Here is a 20,516-nt window from a genome sequence, read left to right as displayed (position 1 = left end):
CTTAACACATGAAGCAGGGCACCCAGAGCCAGTGTGCTGTGGCAGCCTGGAGGGACAGGGTGAGGAGGGAGGTGGGAAGAGGCCTCAGGATGGAGGGGACACATGTATACTCATGGCCGATTCATGCTGATGTATGGCAAAACCCACCACAATATTGTAAAGTAATTATCCTCCAATTAAAATAAATAAATAAACATTTTAATTTATTTATCTGTTTTCATTTTTAGAATGTCTCCAACACACCAAACAGATTATAAGTGATACAGTGATAGTTAATATCAAGATTAATAAAGTTAAGAAAACTTGTTTTAGTCAATATAAAAGGTTTATTTGTAACCCCAAATTTCTTTTTCTTAAAGGAATATTTTTTCTTTTTTTTTTTTAAGGAACATAATTTTTTTTTAAAGGAACATTGAATTGAAAGTGAAAGTGAAAATGAAGTCGCTCAGTCGTGTCCGACTCTTTGCGACCCCATGGACTGTAGCCTATCAGGCTCCTCCGTCCATGGGATTTTCCAGGCAAGAGTGCTGGAGTGGATTGCCATTTCCTTAGAGACATATAAAAGCTTAATTAATCTGATGGTTTCTTAATCTGATGGATAAACAATTAATTTCATTGTCTTCCTACTTTAATAGTATTTTATCAAGTTAATTCTTGACAGTTTATTTTTAGACAGTTTCAAACACAAAGCCATAGTTTTGTTTTATGAAATTTTGTATCATAGTGGTATGTAACTCTGTGAGAACGTTCCTTGTTTAACCAAAATATAGGTCATCAATTATTAATTCTTAACTTGCAAAAGCATCAAAAACTGAAAATATTATACAAAACCATAAAAGAATTATATCACTCAAAATAGATTATGCAGTGGTTAACAAGAAAGCCCCATATCTCAGTGGCTTAAAACAGCTTGCCCCTCATGATCATCAGGGGGCTCTGCTCAAGGTCGTCACTCAGGGATCCAGGCTGTAAGCAGGCTTGTCTCTGATACTGCCCATCTCCATGCCAGAGGACAATTCAATACTGGGTCAAGAAGAGCCACAATTAATTTCAGCTCACAATTCATAAGCCAGGACTACACACGTGACCAGACCAAACCAAACCACAGAGGGGAGGATGGACATTCCTAACATATTTCAAGAGGTGTGGAAATATTTGGTGAACAACATTAATGACTATAGGCTTCCCAGGTGGCACAGTGGTAAAGAATCTGCCTGCCAATGCAGGAGACATAAGAACACGGGTTCGATCCCTGGGTCAAGAAAACCCCCTGGAGAAGGGCATGGCAACCCACTCCAATATTCTTGCCTGTAAAATTCCACAAACAGAGAAGCCTGGTGGGCTACAGTCTGTGGGGTCACAAAGAGTCAGACACAACTGAGCTATTGAGCACAAACACACACACTAATATTACCACAGACATTCTTTCCTCCAGGCTTTGGGATAGAATCTCAACTTAAACATTGCTCTTATTTCATTCAGGTCCAGTTCTACTCCACTGGGGGCAGGTCAGTAATAGAGACTGATGGAACCCTGGTAGAGTTGCCTGGAAGACTGTAGCTAAAAGCAACTCAGATCTTTACATGGCAGACAAAAACATTCAATCACAAAGTTTATCATCAATTTGACTCCTACTTTTCTCCAGGAATAAAAATGGGGATAAAATAGGTTAGAGAGGATGACTCTGGCCTGGATGTTAATTCACCAAATTGATTAACCAGAAACTTAGCTTTTCTATGGGAAGCAAACTCTGAAATTTTAACACAATGAATGCATAAGACAAACAATGAGAGTTTCCTGGTGGTTCATTGTTTTATTTCATTGCCCTTACCCTCATCATTTCCTCAAGTTTTTTATCCTTTGCTTCTTCCCTCCTGGCTTACTCATCCTGCCTCCCCAGACTCCAGAGAATCTGTCTCCCAGATATACCAGCTGAAATTCTCATCATGAAGCCAGAAGGAAAGTAGGAGATGAGGGTGGTTTATAGAGAGAGGCACCACGATCACTTACATGTGAGGGCAATCAGCACCAAGAAAATACTCCAGATCCACTACTTGCCCATATAGCGAGGGGGCATGTGCATTTTAGTCATGTCCGACTCTTGCAACCCCATAAGCACTTCTGCGCAAATTAGAAAAAGACACTTACTTCCTCCTTCAAAATAGATGTAGCTTCATATTCAGGGTATAGAAAATTCCTGTGACTCTACAACGGGAAAGAAAAGGTAATAAGTCTATGAGTCAACTGTGTTCAAATAAGTTGGGATCCAGTTAAGTACAGAGGGTTTTGAGTTCATTCTCAGTGGATTGTTAATCACTTTTAGCCTCAGTTTTCTTGTGTATAAAATGGGAATAATAATATCTTGGTTTGGAAAACTGCTGTGATGAGAAAATGAGATAATATATGTAAAATTTCTTATTCTCATATTTCTTCAGGTACCATGGTTAGAATTCATTAAAAAGTTAGTTTTCCTTTTCTTCCTTAGAGGAGAAATCCTAACGCAGCAGCAGCTGGGGCCTATTGTCTTCCGTTAAGAGATCCTTAAGAGGGAGAAGACACCATTTAAACGACCTCCAAATCAATTCCTCCAGGCACTCTAAACCCACTAAACCATTGTTGTTCAGGGTCATTCTTTCCTCTAGTCATGTGGGAACTATGACTCAACAAAATGTATCCAAACTGAATTGAACTGGCTTGTTGGTGCCTGAAATATCTTTACAGAGTCTAAGGTAGAAAGAGGTAAAGACAGAACTACTCGATATGGAAAACAATGCAGACTAGTCTAATAACCTTGGGAAAGTCACTTAATCTTGTCACGTAGAGTAAAACCCACTCTTTTTAGCACACAGGTTTATAATTTTTACCAAAGTTACATATAGTCTTGTAACCACTGTTAGAACCAAGAGGCAGTACAGTTTCATCATCTCAAAAATTCCCCAATGCTGCTCTTTTATAGTCAACCCTTGTCACTCCTAAGCCCCTGGCAACCAAGTATCTGTTTTCTGTCCCTATAACTTTACCTTTTCCAGAATTCCATATAAATGAAATCATATAATATATAGCCTTCTGAATGTGGCTTCATTTATTTAGCACAGGGTGTCTGAAATTCATCAGTTTTGTTGCATATATCAGTAGGTCCTTTTTATTGTTGAGGAGTAATCCATTTATATGGATGTATCATGATTTGTTTATTCATTCACTAAATGAAGAGCATATGAGTTGTTTTCAGTTTGGGGGCTTTTGTCTTTGTAATTAGGATTAAAGCTACTAAATGCATGCAAGTAGATTTTTTGTTTATGAACACTGGTGTTCATTTCTCTTAGGTAGGTAGATTTCTAGGCATGAGATTGCAAGCTGGGTTATATGATCAGTTCAGTTCATTTGCTTAGTTGTGTCCAACTCTTTGTGACCCCATGGACTGCAGAACACCAGGCCTTGTCCATCACCAGCTTCCAGAGTTTACCCAAACTCATGTCCATTGAGTCGGTGATGCCATCCAACCATCTCATCTCATTGCATAGTCAATAAAGCAGAAATAGATGTTTTTCTGGAACTCTCTTGCTTTTTCAATGATCCAGCAGATGTTGGCAATTTGGTCTCTGGTTCCTCTGCCTTTTCTAAAACCAGCTTCCTATTTTTGTTTATTATGCCATCTTTGACAGTTCCCAGCAATTCCTGTAAGAATAAAAGACTAAGAAATTTACTCTGAAATGCTATTAATAATTGAATTTGAGTAATGGACTTTTAGATAATTTTTATTGTCTATTAACTAATTTTAACCTTTTTTGATGGTAATTATTAAAATAAATAATATGTGGGAATTTATATACACACACACACACACACATATATATATAGCTGTGATTATGCAGGTCAGGAAGCAACAGTTAGAACTGGACATGGAACAACAGACTGGTTCCAAATAGGAAAACGAGTACGTCAAGGCCGTATATTGTCACCCTGCTTATTTAACTTCTATGCAGAGTACATCATGAGAAACTCTGGACTGGAAGAAACACAAGCTGGAATCAAGATTGCCGGGAGAAATGTCAATCACCTCATATGTGCAGATGACACCACCCTTATGGCAGAAAGTGAAGAGGAACTAAAAAGCCTCTTGATGAAGGTGAAAGACGAGAGTAAAAAAGTTGGCTTAAAACTCAACATTCAGAAAACGAAGATCATGGCATCCGGTCCCCTCACTTCATGGGAAATAGATGGGGAAACAGTGGAAACAGTGTCAGACTTTATTTTTAGGGGCTCCAAAACCACTGCAGATGGTGACTGAAGCCATGAAATTAAAAGACGCTTACTCCTTGGAAGGAAAGTTATGACCAACCTAGATAGCATATTGAAAAGCAGAGACATTACTTTACCAACAAAGGTCTGTCTAGTCAAGGCTATGGTTTTTCCTCTGGTCATGTATGGATGTGAGAGTTGGACTGTGAAGAAGGCTGAGGGCAGAAGAATTGATGCTTTTGAACTGTGGTGTTGGAGAATGCTCTTGAGAGTCCCTTGGACTGCAAGGAGATCCAACCAGTCCATTCTGAAGGAGATCAGCCCTGGGATTTCTTTGGAAGGGCTGATGCTAAAGCTGAAACTCCAGTACTTTGACCACCTCATGCGAAGAGTTGACTCATTGGAAAAGACTCTGATGCTGGGAGGGATTGGGGGCAGGAGGAGAAGGGGACGACAGAGGATGAGATGGCTGGATGGGATCACTGAGTCGATGGATGTGAGTCTGAGTGAACTCCAGGAGTTGGTGATAGACAGGGAGGCCTGGCGTGCTGCGATTCATGGGGTCGCAAAGAGTCGGACACGAATGAGCGACTGAACTGAACTGAATGCATGGTGGGCTGCCATCTATGGGGTTGCACAGAGTCGGACACAACTGAAGCAACTTAGCAGCAGCAATGCATATATATAGATTGCTTTCCAAAACATTGTATCAATTCATGTTTGCTCCTAACAAAGCATGTTTTATCATATCTTGGCAATTGCTAGATGTTATCATTTCAAAACTTTAATAATTAAAAACAATGTAAATGGTACTTTGTTACTGTGTGTTTGATTATTAGTGAGGTTGGATTGTGGTAGGCAGCCTGTAAGGTGGTCTCCGGTGATCTCCGCCTTCTGATATTCTTTCCCTTGTATACCTTCTTATCATGAGTGTTAGCTGGACTGAGTTACTTGGTCTAAGAGAGAGAATATGGCAGATATGATACAGTAGATATCTACCATAGAACAGGCTGCTTTCAGTTCAGGAAAATTAGAATCAGCCCTTTTGTAACAAAAAATATATATAAATTAATTATTATCAGCTTTTTTTAGATAAAACTTAATTTTTTAAAAGTCTGACTGCAGAAGCTACCTATCTTTGGTGGATTGTTCCCTCACCAAGTTGGAGAATTATTTCCTTATATTCTAAGTAAAACCTTAAATAGACTGCCTAACTCATAATTCAGATTATTGGAGGACTGGTTTTGGTCATGGAAGCCTGACTACACTGCATTTGACAGACCCCCAAAATTTGGTTCAAGTTCAAGGATGGGCAAGAACAGTAATTTAGACTTGGTTCAAAGTTGCTTACTACTTTACTCCTAAAGCAATCAATAAGCGTACGAAGTTTATGCATGTGATAGAGATGCAAGTAGATAGATGTTGTTTTCCACTGTCTCCCTCGCATCTCTGGGAGGCACACTAAAGCTTAATACCTCTTGTCAGCCTGCCTAGAATCAGGTATTCCACCCAACTGGAGAAGCGTGGACCTTTATATCTCTAGCCACTAGCATACTATGTTCTATCGCAAAGAGTGATAACTCAGCTACACCATCCACGCCTAATGTCTAGGTTCCAGGCCTTGAAGTTCTTTCTATGAGGACACCAGGGAAAATCCCCTTATCAACCTTTGTTCTACTGTCCATCACCTCTGTTGGGCTAATCTAGCCCTGCTGCTGCTGCTGCTGCTGCTGCTAAGTCGCTTCAGTCGTGTCCGACTCTGTGCGACCCCATAGACGACAGCCCACCAGGCTCCCCCGTCCCTGGGATTCTCCAGGCAAGAACACTGGAGTGGACTGCCATTGCCTTCTCCAGTCTAGCCCTAGGTCAACCCATTTACCCTGTTCCACCCTGTCTGTCTCCCCTAGCAGTGAGGAGCTTAAAGGGACCATAAACCAAGTCTTTTTCTGGACTCTATCTTGGGATATATGTACCTATTTAATGTATATGAGAGTGCTTTCTAATAAAAAAAAAATTCAGCAAGCATGTAGTGCTGTTATTGTTAGACATAGTTATTTTAATTTATCCTAGTTCTGATACTGATTTGGATAAATCTCTTTTTTTGTACCTCAGCCTCTTCTAAAGGACTGGGAAAAATCTTACTAGATTTTAATAAATATTATGCATAATTCTTAATCATTTGGAAAATAAACTGAAACCAGTTTATGAACATTACTTATTTTGAATTTCCTATACATAAGGGTTTATTGCAGTCGTCTCCTTTGTAACCCAGTCCAATGGCAGAGATTTTAATGGCCTCATCACATCCTAGATTCAGCATAGTTAAGTGTCACTGAGTTTATTTTTGCAGCCACAAACCCTGCTAGTTTGAATGACAGTCTTTCCTCAAATCATATCCCTAAGTTCAGAAGCTCATTTCATTCACTCATCTTTTTATTTTTTTGTAACATTATTTAAATTTAACAAATTGCTGCATGTGATTTATTTTGAATTTAATTACGGAGCCAAACTGCCACATATAATTATGGATGTAAGTAGCAGTCAATTCTTTACCCTGATGGCTTGAGAAAGGCTGAAAAGTGTAGCACAGTCTTTCTACATAATCTCCTATGAGCCTTCTCTGCCTGCCATTGAATCAGTGCTGACAAATAAAGTATCAGAATAGCAACTAATAAGAGGTCATGCTTTTGTGCCGAGCCCACCCCTCGCTTCTCATTCATGATGATGCTAATGGGATGCTATTTAACAGAGCTCAGTAAAATTCATAAAATCGGACTGCTTGGGAAGAACCTTTGATCCAACATGGACAAATCGCAGCACTCCAGGGGTTAGTTTAAACTAAGTTGTAATATGACATACTTCCCTTTGTTACGGGTTAAAGCTCTAATGTGCATTTTTATACTCTGAGGGAAGAGACTTAGCAATTTGGAACTGCACAGGCACATATGAAGAAAACAAATACCTCATTGGTGGTAACACTAGCTTCAATTGTATACAACTAGTGAATTCCAAAATGGGTAAGTAGTAATGATTTTCTGGGGTTCTTTACTCAATGAGGTTTTTGATATCTTCTTTTTTTAATTTGTTTATTTAAATTATTGACCATGCTGGGTCTTGGTTGCTACATGCAGAGTTTCTTTATTTGGGGTAAACAGGGGCAACCCTCTTATTGTGGAGCATGGGCTCTAGGGTGCACAGACTTAGTTGCCCTGTGCCATGTGGGATCTTAGTTTCCAAACCAGGGATTGAATCTGTGTCCTGTGCATTGGCAGATGGATTCTTAACCACTGGACCATCAGGGAAGTCCCAGGTCTGATATCTTTTTAACACTACATATACAGAGATTCGTTTATAGCTGTGAAACCTTGGGCAGGTTATTTAAGTTCTCTGAGCCTTAGTTTCTCTACTTCCAATTTAGAAATAGAACTGTGCGAATTAACTGAATGTGCGTAAAGCACTCAGCGCAGTGCCCGGTGAATAGTGATGGCCAACAAGAGCAGCTCAGCTGTCATTATTCTTCATCTTTGGCCTTCCTCTACTGCTTTTCTTTCAATTTCTGCAGCCAGACAAATAATATATGTTTAGGGACTGCTTATGTAGCCATAAGGATTTAGGACTTCCCTGGTAGCTCAGACAGTCAAGCGTCTGTCTACAATGCAGGAGACCCGGGTTTGAGCCCTGGGTTGGGAAGATGCCCTGGAGAAGGAAATGGCAATCCACTCCAGTACTATTGCCTGGAAAATCCCAGGGACAGAGAAGCCTTGGTAAGCTACAGTCTATGGGGTCGCAAAGAGTCGGACATGACTGAGCGACTTCACTTTTCTTTCACTATGTAGCCAAAATTTGGTATTGGCAGCAACTTTGTCTCAATGGCTGTGAACCCTGGGGATCTTGGATCTGCTGACCCTAGGACTCCCACTCAGCAGCTGTCTTAGTTCAGGGTTCTATCACCAACATACCATAGACTGGGTGGCTTAAATAATTGCTTCTCAGCCTCAGTTTTGGAGACTGCAGCATCCAACATCAAAGTGCTGACAGACCTGGTGTCTGGTGAGGTCTGCTTCCTGGTCTGCAGATGGCCATCTTCTTAGCAAAATCTCACATGGCAGAGAGAGAGGAAGTAGGTTCTCTGGTTACTCATAAGGGCACTAATCCTATTCATGAGGGCTCTACCCTCATGACGTAAGTGAAGTGAAATGAAGTGAAGTCGCTCAGTTGTGCCTGACTCTTTGTGACCCCATGGACAGTAGCCTGCACCAAGCTCCTCCGTCCATGGGATTTTCTAGGCAAGAATACTGGAGTGGGTTGCCGTTTCCTTCTCCAGGGACCTTACCTCCCAAAGGCCCCACCTCTGAATACCATTAGGTATTAGGGTTCAACATATGAATTTGATGAGGCCATATTCAGTCCATAGCAGCAGCCCTATTTTCAGATAGCTCCTTCTCTAACCTTGCCTGGATACTTTTTCACAAAACAAGTAGAACTTTCCTAAGAGCTTAAATAAACCTACCATATTTAAAATTTATTAGGCAAGTTTGCTAATTTAGGTGAACTAGGGAAGATTTCATCAAACAAATCAAAGTTTTATGCTTTAGTAATTGTCTGCTCTGATTTTTTCTATATTTTTTATGCATTTCTTTTAAAAGAAAATTTGAGATGTTCCTGGTTCTAATAACAGGATGAATTTTAGAAGGCTACGCTAGAAAGAATAAAAATATTGGATTGGCCAAAAGCTCATTCAATGTTTTCCATAAGATCTTATGGAAAAAAATCCAAGTGAACTTTTTGACCAACCCAATAGAAAATGACAAAAGGAGATGTGAAAAACAGAGAAAACTGGAATTAGATGCATATGTTCAACAGAGGTTCATATCCATTGATTTTATTTTTAAACAACTTAATTGAGATATAATTTCCATACCATAAATTTCCCACTGTAAATTATAATTCAATAATTTTAATTTTAGAATATTTACAGAGCTGTGCAGCCATCACAGCAATGCAGTTTAGAACATTTCATCAGCTCAAAAAGAAACCTCCTATCCATTAGTATTAATAGTAACACCCAGCTCCTCCACTCATCCCGAGTCAATCATTAATCTACTTTCTATCTCTACAGATTTGTCTGTTCTGGACATTTCATATGAATTGAATCATATGATATGTTTATCATATCATAAGATAGGACATCTTTTGTGTCTAGCTTCTTTCACTTAGCATAATGTTTTTGAGCTTTGTCCATATTGGATCATGTATCACTGAATTTTAAAAAAGAACATTTTATAATTTTATTTCATTTTCAGGTGAAACCTCTAATTTTAGTCTCTGTTGAGAATTGTAAGACATGAGATATAGTTACTTATAAAAGAATAAGTTATTAAAATGGAATATTAGTCATAAAAAGGAACACATTTGAGTCAATGCTAATGAGCTGGATGAACCTAGAGCCTATTATACAGAGTGAATTAAGGCAGAAAGAGAAAAACAAATACCATATTTTAACACATACATATGAAATCTAGTAAGATGGTACTGATGAACCTATTTGCAGCACAGCAATGGAGATACAGACATCTAAGAGAACAGACTAATGGACACGGAGCAGGGGGGAAGGAAGGAGAGGGTGGGACAAATGGAAAGAGCAGCATGAAAACATATATACTACCATATGTAAAATAGACAGCCAGTGGAAATTTGCTGTATGACTCAGGAAACTCAAACCAGGGCTCTGTGGCAACCTAGAGGAGTGAGATGGGGTGGGAGGTAGCAGGGAAGTTCAAGAGGGAGGGGACAGATGTATACCTATGGCTGATTCATGTTGATGTATGGCAGAACCAACACAATATTTTAAAGCAATTATCCTTCAATTAAAAATATATACATTTTAAAAAGAATAACTTATAAAACCTGCACACTAGTGCATTTCAAGCAAGCCCTAGTGACTTGTATAAAAAAGAGAAATAGTTTCAAACAGTAGAATTGACCATTAAAGGGTAAACAGGGTTGTTTGGGACTAACATTAGTTGAGGAAAAAAATACCTTAGATAGAGGAATTAGAAAAGTTAAAGGACAGAGAATCTTTCGTTGAACAATGAAACACAGCTTCAGGAAACAGGTCTTCCTTACAGGTGAAATCAGTGCTGAAAGTTTCTAAGGACTCTTGAAAGAAATGTGATAAATCAATAACTAATATAAGACACAGCTACAATCTACCCAAGGAAAAATGATGGGCAAATCTGTCAAGGGGACAACCTTACATCCCTTTAAAAAATACTGGACTTTATTTTTTAGAGCAGTTTTAGATTCACAGCAAAATTGAGGGGAAGATCTAAAGATTTCCCATACTTACTCTACCTCCACACTTAAGTCCTCAGCCTTCCCCATTATCAACATCCCCCAAATAAGGGGTACATTTATTACAGCGGATAAACCTACACTGACACATCATTGTCACCCAGAGTCCATAAATTATATTGGTTCACACTTGGTCCCTACACAATCTATATGTTAATTTATGATGATATGTATCTACCATTATACTTATCATACACAGCAGTTTCATTGCCCCAGAATTCATCTGTACTCTGCCTATTCATCCTTACCTCCCCTCCCCAACATCTGGCAACCTCTAACCTTCTTGCTATCTCCATAGTTTCACCTCTTCCAGAATGTCATAAATACTTGGAATCATATAGTAGATAGCCTTTTCAGATTGGTTTCTTTCACTTTGTAATATGCATTTAAGTTTTCTCCATATCTTTTCATGGCTTGATAGCTCATTTCTTTTTAATGCTGAATAATATTCCATTGTCCAGATGTACCACAGTTTATTTATCCACTCACCTACCAAAGGACATCTTGATTGTTTTTGAGTTTTGACAATTATGAATAAAGCTGCTATAAACCTCATAAAAACATGCAGGTGTTTGTGAACATAAGTTTTAAACTCCTTTGGGTAAACACCAAAGAGCTCAAAAATGGCTGGATCAGATGGTAAAACTATTTAGTTTTGTAATGTTTTATATTTAGTACTTTCCTGCTTTTTTCCCAGCATTTTTGCCCTGGGCCCTGCAAATGACACAGCTGCCCTGCCAAGAACTCATTTAAGAGACAAGAAGCTGGGCTGGTGGCTAGGAGCCATATCTTGATTGGGAGGGAACAAAATAGCCAAGTAAAGGTCAAGCTTGGAGGGCATGATGCCTAAATGATGGATGTAGGAAGCACATCTTGTGGGATACGAGCTGATGTGTGGACACAAACTTACAGGAGGGATAGTATTGCCAGGAACCTAGCATCACGTGGATGGAGAGTTCTTTCTTTACTTTGAAGGTGTATTTTACTTCATTTTCCTTTTTACAACTAAAAGATAAAGAAAAAAGTTAACAAAGGTAAACAGGGATAAATTATTCCCATTTTACAGATAAGGAAGCTGATAGTCAAGAGTTAAGTATGTATTTCATAGTCAGGGTTAGCCAGTGACAAATTTGGCTTCAATTCAAATACTGATGCCTGATTCAGGCACCATTCATTGTTTGCCCCTGTTAATCATGGCATGTACCTTATTAGTTTCTGATAATCTTCCACTTGCCAGTGGTTTCTATACAATGTCATTTGATTCTCACACAATTCTTTCAGATGGTAGGTATTACACACATTTTAAAAGGAAGAACCTAGAATAAAAAAGGCTAAGTAATTAACTCAAGATCACAAAACCAATAAATCTGCCTCATTTCAAACTGAAAATTTTTTCTACTCCACCACAGCTGGGCTTCAACACAGAGCTGGCTTAAAGTTTGATGATCCAAAGGGAAAAGGAGTCTGTTTTAAAGTCTATGATAATGTAGATGAATTTTTCATATTTTTAAGAATTAAACCTCATATTTTTTTACTTATATGAATAATAACTACATATAGGCTATGAAAAATTAAGTAGATAAAAACAATAAAGAAAACAGAATTTTTCAAAAATTCAAGGTAAAGATTTGGCATAGACAGATCTATCTCTCAGCTAGCTAGTTAGATTCTAGCAAGCTGGCAGCTAATGTGCACAGAGACAGGAAAAACAATCAACAAATTCATGAAACTTGATTATTTATAATTATCATTTGTTTTATATCATCACTTGTCACATATCCCTGTCAGTTAAGATGGCAATTTCACGTGTGTACTTTACTGGTTTTCTCTACAGGGACCAAGACTCAATATTTCACATAGTGCTCTAATTCACATAGGAATTAGAAATTCCTCAAAATGATATTTCTTCACATTAAAAGCCTCATCAAAGTTATGACTCAATAACTTCACTTTTCTTCCTATTACTACTCTAGTTTGTCTTAGCTTTTAGCTTATAAAAGAGAAGACCTTTGTAGGATGACCAATTGTCCAGTTGCCAAGGACTAAGGGTTTCCCTGAACACACAGGGCTTTCAGTGAAAAAAACAGAACAGGAGGAAATATTAAAACAATAAAGTGTTGCATAATTGAGTACTGGAATTTTTAAAATATGGGACTCTAATCTCATTTTTGTCTCCAATTATCTGCATTATTTAGAATAAGATAATTTAACATTTAATCTAAAAATGAAGATATTAGTGTCCATCTTTTGTATCTTTTTTATAAGATATAAAAATATAGTTTTTAATGGAAAGGGAGGTTTCAATTAACAGCTGTATACAGAGGATTCTCCTAGTCCTCTCTTGATACAATCTATACATTAAAAGGGGCTTCCCAGGTGGTGCTAGTGGTAAAGAACCTGCCTATTGATGCAGGAGACATAAGAAACTTGGGTTTGATTCCTGGGTTGGGAGCATCCCCTGGAGTAGGAAATGGCAACCCACTCCAGTATTCTTGTCCTGGGAAATCCCATGTACAAGGAGTCTGGAGGGCTACAGCCCATGGTGTCTCAAAGAGTTGAACTAAAGCAACTTAGCGTGCACACAAGCATACATTAAAAAGGAAATACTGAAACCGGGGTTTTCTGGTGATTGAGAATTAATAAAATAATCTTAGACAAATTTAAACAATTTTTTCAGGGTGCGTGATAGAGACCTAACTTTATTTTCTTCTGCATGGGAAATGATTTTTGCTGGTTCCATAAACTACTCTTTTCGCACTAAACTGAAATGACACGTTTATCATATGAACTTGGACCCATGGTTAAGTTTCTAATGAGTTCTTTGCCTATTCTAACTATCCATCATTTTCATACTGTTTCACCCAAGAAAGCAGGAGTGTTAGGGCTGACATCAAGCAAAGATGGAATGTGGGAAGAGGTAAGAATGGCCAGAGAAGGAAAAGGAAGCCCTCAACTCTCTGCAGGGTGAACAGATAAGGACTGTGGTTGGGGTAGTTACAGCTTTTGATGGCTAGAGAAAAACAAGCAGTATAGAAGGCAGTGGGATCAGAAAGGAACCATATTTATCAGGAAACTCCATCTTAGGGAGCACGATTTAAGAGAGGTAAAAGAGGCCAGAATCTCTACTTTTGAGTCCAGCATATGGATACCAGGTTACCGAAATATCGAGGAGGCAGCTGTATGTAGCTGTGTGAAAGCCTGTGGGTGGAGGCAGCATAAGCATTTCTCTTCTAGTCAAGTGATCAAACAGCCATTGTCCTGACTTTAGCACAGACTTCAGCCAAGCTGTATTACCTCTTAATTTATATAATAAGACTTGAGACCATCATCCTTTCTGAAGAATGCTTCTTGGCCTGGCTAGGGACCTAGGATATTTCATTACTCATGCCAGACAACCAGAGGGTAGTGTTTTAAACCATATCTGCTATCCTACCAATGTCCTGTCAACCTAATAACAGAGACTTGATATCTGTGAACTGTGATCATCAACCAGTGTAATAATTAGCCACTGAATTCTACATTATTCTATCCTGTAATACCTAGAGAATTTTCATGTTAATTTAAGTGGTAGCGTTAGCATCAAAATATGTGTAGAATCCCGAAATAGCTGAACCTTAGGGGGAAAAAAAGCCGCCCATTTACTAAGATGTGCTTTGTGTCCTGCAGAGAACAGCCCTTTCCACCAGGGGTCTCTAGTTCACTGACATTACCAGAATCTTAACTCCCATGGACAGAGGAGCCTGGCCAGCTACAAGGGGTTGCAAAGAGCCAGACATGACTGAGAGACTACACAACAGCAACAAACTCTTCCATGGGATATAGTAAATCTGTGGTGTCCAATACCATAGCCACCAGCCACACGTGGCTATCTAAATTTAGTTAAGAATAAATAATGAATAAAAATAAAATCTAAAACTCAGTTCCTCAGCTGCACTAACTGCATTTCAGTGCTCAATATCTACACATGGCTAGTGATTTCCATATTGGACAGTGCAGATAGCTAACGGGTGCAGTATGAATTCCTGTATGTGTAATTCATCACTGTAGAAATACAAGTTTAGGATTCCACTGTTAACGGAGCAAAGAGGCAGTGCCTCTCCTGAGTGCCCCAGCTAAATCTTCAGTATGGTGTCTGAATCCTCCCTTTATCCCAGTATCCTGGGTGGATGATGAAAACATTCTTCAGGATCCCATTCAACTTACTCTCCCCGCACAGCCTGCATATTCTATCTCTTTAATAACACATAGATTCTTTTTTTTTCTCATATGGAGAAAATCAGGGCCAGCAAATTATAATATATGTGGTTAAAAAAAAAAAGAAGAGTCACTCACCTCTGTCCTTAACAGCTGAGAGACAGAGTTGCTGAACTCTGGGCTTGCAAATGGTTCTGGATAAAATGAGTGGGGCAACTACATGCCCTCTTAAGACCTAAGACACTCAAGTGCAGCAAGACTAACATGTGTACTCCTTACAAGTAAAACTAACCTCTGGCCCATACAACATGTTCCAAAATGCTTAGACTGTGTGTGCAGCTTCTGCCTCATGTCACAGGTGAGTTTTAAAGTCACAGAATGGTGTGGCTTCAGAGCAGTTTTGGTAAATAGCCTCAGCTAAATATTTAGACCATATGAGATGATAATTGCTATTTTTAGTATATATATATATATCAGTTTTCCTTTTATTTAAAATGAGATTGTGACCTTAAGATAATTGTGATCTCGAGATAATGCTTATTCCATTCTTTATTGTGAATGTATCACAATGAGTACATCGCTAGTGAGAATACAATATTTCAAAATAATGATGCACTTTATTCCCAGGAGCTCAATGACAGACTTAATCTAACACTGTGGTCATTAAAGAAAAAAACCCTTCCTAGGTAGCCCTCTGAATTATACCTCTCTGTAAGATGCCATTCTTTTAATAGATAAAAGAGATTGCTCTTTTAATAGAAATATAGGCATAGGCTCTATTCTTTGTTCTATACACTTATATTTTGAACAAGTGGCTGAAATTTTTTTTTTTTTAAAGAAAAACATGAGCTTCTTTTCAGGCTTTATGTTGCCACTTCTCTCAAACTTGAGATGAAAATATTAATATGTTTGTACCTGGGATTTCTCTTACAGGTAGCATTTATCCTCAGTGCATGGGCCAAACCCTTGGCTGTCTGCATATAGTTCACTGCTTATCATGGCTGTAAGTCATAGAGAGTTGAATATGGGGGAAATGAGTGATAAAATGAAGTTTAAGGAGGGAAAATTGTGGGCAGGAGGAAGCAGTGATTAAAATAGGAATGGTGCTCAGGAGTGTCAACCTGAAGTGTTTTCTCCAGGTGCTTTGTTCCCAGAAATTGAAGGGGGAAAAAAAGCAACTTTTCTAACAAACTCCACCTGAATTCTTTCAACTACAATGATGCAAAGAAAATACACCCTAATTATGAGCAGGAACATTATCTATTAATATGTTAATGAAGCAGGTTTGCTAATAGTGAAAGACCTGAATTTTGATAAAATTTTAAGAGCTTCTTGATTACGTGTTTGTTAGTCGATATGATCGTTTAAAATGATCTCTAGGTGGCTTTACATGGGATAAAACCTACATTAGAACTGTATTCTAAACAGGCCTTAATGAAGCAGGTGAGGATACCATCTGTGACATAAACACTGTCAGCCAGAAATTCACTTCAAAAGCAATGTAAACTGGTTAACAAGAAATGTGTTATCATATCTGCCAGTAACAGCTTTCAATGTAGGTAATTTATGCATTTACTTGCTAATCTCTTCAAACATATTTGCTTATGAAAATAATGTTCAATTGAATTAATAGATACTGCCTTTTAATACTAGAAGGGTTATTTTTCATTAAAAAAGAACCAACTCTAGTGTCCTGTTTTGACAACATCCCATACACAGAGGGAAAGTGTTTTATCCACCCAAACCCAGATGCTGTTTGAAAAAAAAAAGTGGAGTCACCCCAAATCCAAGTCAAACCAGAACCTGTATAGAGAGCTCACTGATGCGTCTTGATGAATAGGAGAAATTGTATTACCTGTTAGCCAATATGATTTTGGCATCAAAGTGACTGGTAACCCCCATCTGCCACTCCAGGATGTGGGTGAAGGTGCTTGGCGTCATTCCCCTCTCTGCGCATTAGAGGCGAGAGGCCCCGGTTAGAGGTTGAGACTGGACTACAACCCACGGCTTCTGAAGAAGGCACGCCCGTGGAGGCTGCGGAGAGCCCTAGCTGCAGGGGCCTAGCGCGACAAGCCAGGGGGGAGACCGCGAGAGTCTGAAGGGCGTGGACCACGGGCCTGGTTGTATCACTGCGGGATGTGGTTGTGGGTGTGGGTGGGTGTGGGTGTGGGTGGGGCCCGCGTCTTTCCACTATATGTGAAGCAATGATGACGGTGTTCGCAAGGAAAAGCACGAGTTAATTCTAGAATCCTAGGAATCGCGGCTAAGAACTGTGCGTGTCTCAAGTGCTCTGCTGCTGCTGCTGCTGCTAAGTCGCGTCAGTGTTCGACTCTGTGCGACCCCATAGACAGCAGCCTACCAAGCTCCGCCGTCCCTGGGATTCTCCAGGCACGAGTACTGGAGTGGGTTGCCATTGCCTTCTCCAATGCATGAAAGTGAAAAGTGAAGTGAAGTCGCTCAGTCGTGTCCGACTCCTAGCGACCCCATGGACTGCAGCCTACCAGGCTCCTCCGTCCATGAGGTTTTCCAGGCAAGAGTACTGGAGTGGGGTGCCATTGCCTTCTCCGCTGAAGTGCTCGAAACGCCCTAATTCTTAACCCAAGAATGAAGGGAAGCGAAGCGGGTGGGTGGGTGGGTGGGATGAAGAAGGGCAGAGACCTCTTATTCCCTCCATGTCCCTCTGAGACACCCTGAAGAGAGGCTGCAGAGGAGAGCTACTGATGGGAAGTCGCTGTCGAAGAAGCAAGCCCATCTTAGAACCCGGAGGTGCTTCCTCCTAAGCAGACTTCCTTCAGCCAAGGTGGTGGGGATTCAACCAGGTTTAATTTCCTAGGGTTTGCAATGCTTTTTATTTGATGGTGTCAATGGAACATATATCTGCGGTAGTTATCAGAAATGGTTAAGTTCTCCTAAGTTCTTGGTAGGGTTTCTATAGGGTCTTTCGTAAGGTTCAGTTCAGTCGCTCAGTCGTGTCCGACTCTTTGGGACCCCAACGGTTGATAAAAGACAATTCAAGACAATGATTGGCCATTTCAGTGGCTTCCAACTGGGCCCTGGGTGAGTTTCTTTGAGGGCATGCTGCCCTCTAGGGGTTGAAGCACTTGCCATCGAGGAGGATTTCAGAGGTTTAAGAGCCTTGCTTGTTTGAAGGAATGAAGTGCTTTCCTAGGATTTCGTAAAAATGATTCACTCTTTTCATCCAATTGTATTTAAGCTCTAGAAATATTTTATTCAGAAAGTATCACCTATTCTAAAGGCTATTTAAATACAACAATATTAGATTCAATATAGCACTTACTCTCCTCTCTCCTCTTTTCAAGATTCAGTACATGCCATCATGTGGGGTAGGTGGGGACAGAGAGACAATGTGTAGGCATTGAAAAACCCTAATACTCCAGTTCCTGATTATTCAGTGCAAAAGTCTCTTAGCTTTTATTGGTGGCGCCTCTCAGTAGGACCTTCCACATGCGGCCACATTAAATTCAGACTTCAGTTTTACTGACCCGGATGTCAAGAAACAGCAGAATGTCTATTTGAACCCAAGTTTTCCTATTCCAAAATCAGTGCATTCTCCATTTTACCACCATAAAAATACAACTGGCTATCCCTTAACTTTTTTTTTTATCCCTTAACTTTTAAATAATTTGTAATTTGATGCTTTTCTTTCTTCTGTGCTTCTCTGGTTTTGCACAATAATCACAGCTTTCATTGTAAATGAAAGGATTTACGGATAGATAAGCAAATATGTGCAACCATACATTTTATCATTTGGCAGTACATTCATCCAAAACCTCAATGTTGCTAACATAGCCTAGAAAGAAAACTGAATATGAAAATTATCATGGTATATAGACCCAGAGCCAGAGAAAAAGGCATGTTCTAAAGACCTAGAGAGTGAGCCAGAAAAACATAAAATAGCAATAGAAAATGAAACTAGAGGCACAGAGTAAATGACAAGAAAAATGGGATAAAGTATTAATAAACAGTAGAATTCTGACCTCCTATGGCCGGGGTGTTCATACATCGCAAATGGACTGCTCAGAGAAACCAGCCCTTTCTAGGCAGGATGTGTGCTCCCTCCCTCTGAGGGGAACTCCCAGCTGGACACTTCTCTGGCTTTCCCCTGCAGCCCCCCACTACTCCCACTCTAAAACAACATCAGCAACAAAAAGGTCAAGGCAGGCTGTAAAACTGTTCTATAGTTACTGTGTTAGTGGAGAGGGAGTTTGTGGAGTGGAAACCACAGCACAGAGAGGGGTAATTCTCAGAGTTATAAACAGCTGCAGATGGAACTTTACACACAGTATGCCCTGTATACACACACACACACACGAATAAAGAATAGCGTCACAGCATAAATTTGAAAAGGACTTTACCCATTGGTTTTCTAACCCAATTACCTGAAATGCACAACTCACCTGAGCTCCTCTACTAATCCTCTTTCAGCAGGTTTTTGTCTAAATTACATTTATTTAAATCTTCCTTTATCTTGAAATCCACTAGTCCTAGCTCTAGTGGATTTGATAACAAATTTTTACAGTCGGATACATCTTTCCAAAGTTCTGGTTCAATATATCAATACATAATAACAAGGAATAACCCTATCCTACTCCTAGTCTTGGTGACCACACTCTGCCCCATTCTCACCATCTACTCTAGTCCTAATATATTGTAGAGAGAGCATACATACCAGCGTGGTTGCTTTTCTAATGATGGTGTTGATGTTATCCATGATTTTCACTCCTTTTTCATAACTTCTGAAAATGACTCCTTGAAGTAGAGAAAAACAGTGCTCGGAATTCCCTAGTGGCCCAGTGGTTAGGCCTCTGCATTTTCACTGCCAAGTGCGTGGGTTCAGTCTCTGGTGGGGAAACTAGCAGTGTGGAGAAAAAGAACAAAGTAAAAGGAGATGCAAGGAGGCAACTGCAGGAATCCAGCTGAGACAAGACGGTGGTCCGGACACTGCAGTGACTGGTGCCCCGCCACAGGACCCAGGACGAGACCAGAGTCTCCGTGAATCACAGTATCTCCCCTTTCTCGTTCCCTGATGAAGAAAATCTGTGTGAGGTAGGTTGGCTTGCTATTGTTGTGTGATAAAAATGTCTTTTATGGTTTGTATTTTTATGATGCTTTGGTATCTTGGGGCCTTGTGGACAGGGGAGGGATAGCCCCTCCCAGGGTTAGCTAATTCCTAGAGACAGCAAGCAACCTGCCTGTAAGCATGCCTTCCATATGCAAAGTAACCAATCCAGTGTCCATACTCCAAACCATCTCCTCTCTCTGACTTTCACAGTCTAGGAGGCAATATCCTTCTGCTCTGTTCACCTCACAGCCAGGTGCTGGATAACTAGGGACCACCCCTGTAACCCAGAGCCCACTGAAATTATTCAAACAAAGCAGCCCTATGACAGCTGCCTACCCAGCCTTGCTCATTTCTTCCCATGAAAAACCATAATAAAGTCCTTTGCCCATGCTTTCTCCTCACTCCTTCTGCCTCCTGACCGACCTTGGTGCTTCCCTAGGTGGTCCTGTGTGGTGTGGCATGTGCCCCATTCCTGGAAACAGTGATTAATAAACTATCTTTCCAATAGCAATCGTCTCCTGATCTGTCATCCTCACCATGTTGTTGTTTAGTCCCTCAGTCCTGTCTGACTCTTTTCTGACCCCGTGGACTGTAGCCCACCAGGCTCCTCTGTCCATGGGATTCTCCAGGCAAGAATACTGGAGTG

At 39.9% G+C, this 20,516-nt stretch overlaps 1 long non-coding RNA gene across 1 annotated transcript; it reads right to left on the bottom strand.

The window, feature by feature from the left end:
• Nucleotides 1-606: 606 nt before the first annotated feature.
• On the bottom strand, nt 607-17,031 carry LOC123330831. The gene is made up of 3 exons (XR_006547024.2): nt 16,643-17,031; nt 2,149-2,205; nt 607-1,023 (listed from the first exon to the last, which is right to left on the bottom strand). It is a non-coding gene; the product is annotated as an uncharacterized LOC123330831 (long non-coding RNA).
• Nucleotides 17,032-20,516: the final 3,485 nt, after the last annotated feature.

Source organism: Bubalus bubalis, chromosome 20 (assembly GCF_019923935.1).
Source record: "Bubalus bubalis isolate 160015118507 breed Murrah chromosome 20, NDDB_SH_1, whole genome shotgun sequence".
Lineage (NCBI taxonomy): Eukaryota > Metazoa > Chordata > Mammalia > Artiodactyla > Bovidae > Bubalus > Bubalus bubalis.
This window is presented reverse-complemented; position numbering and strand designations above follow the sequence as displayed.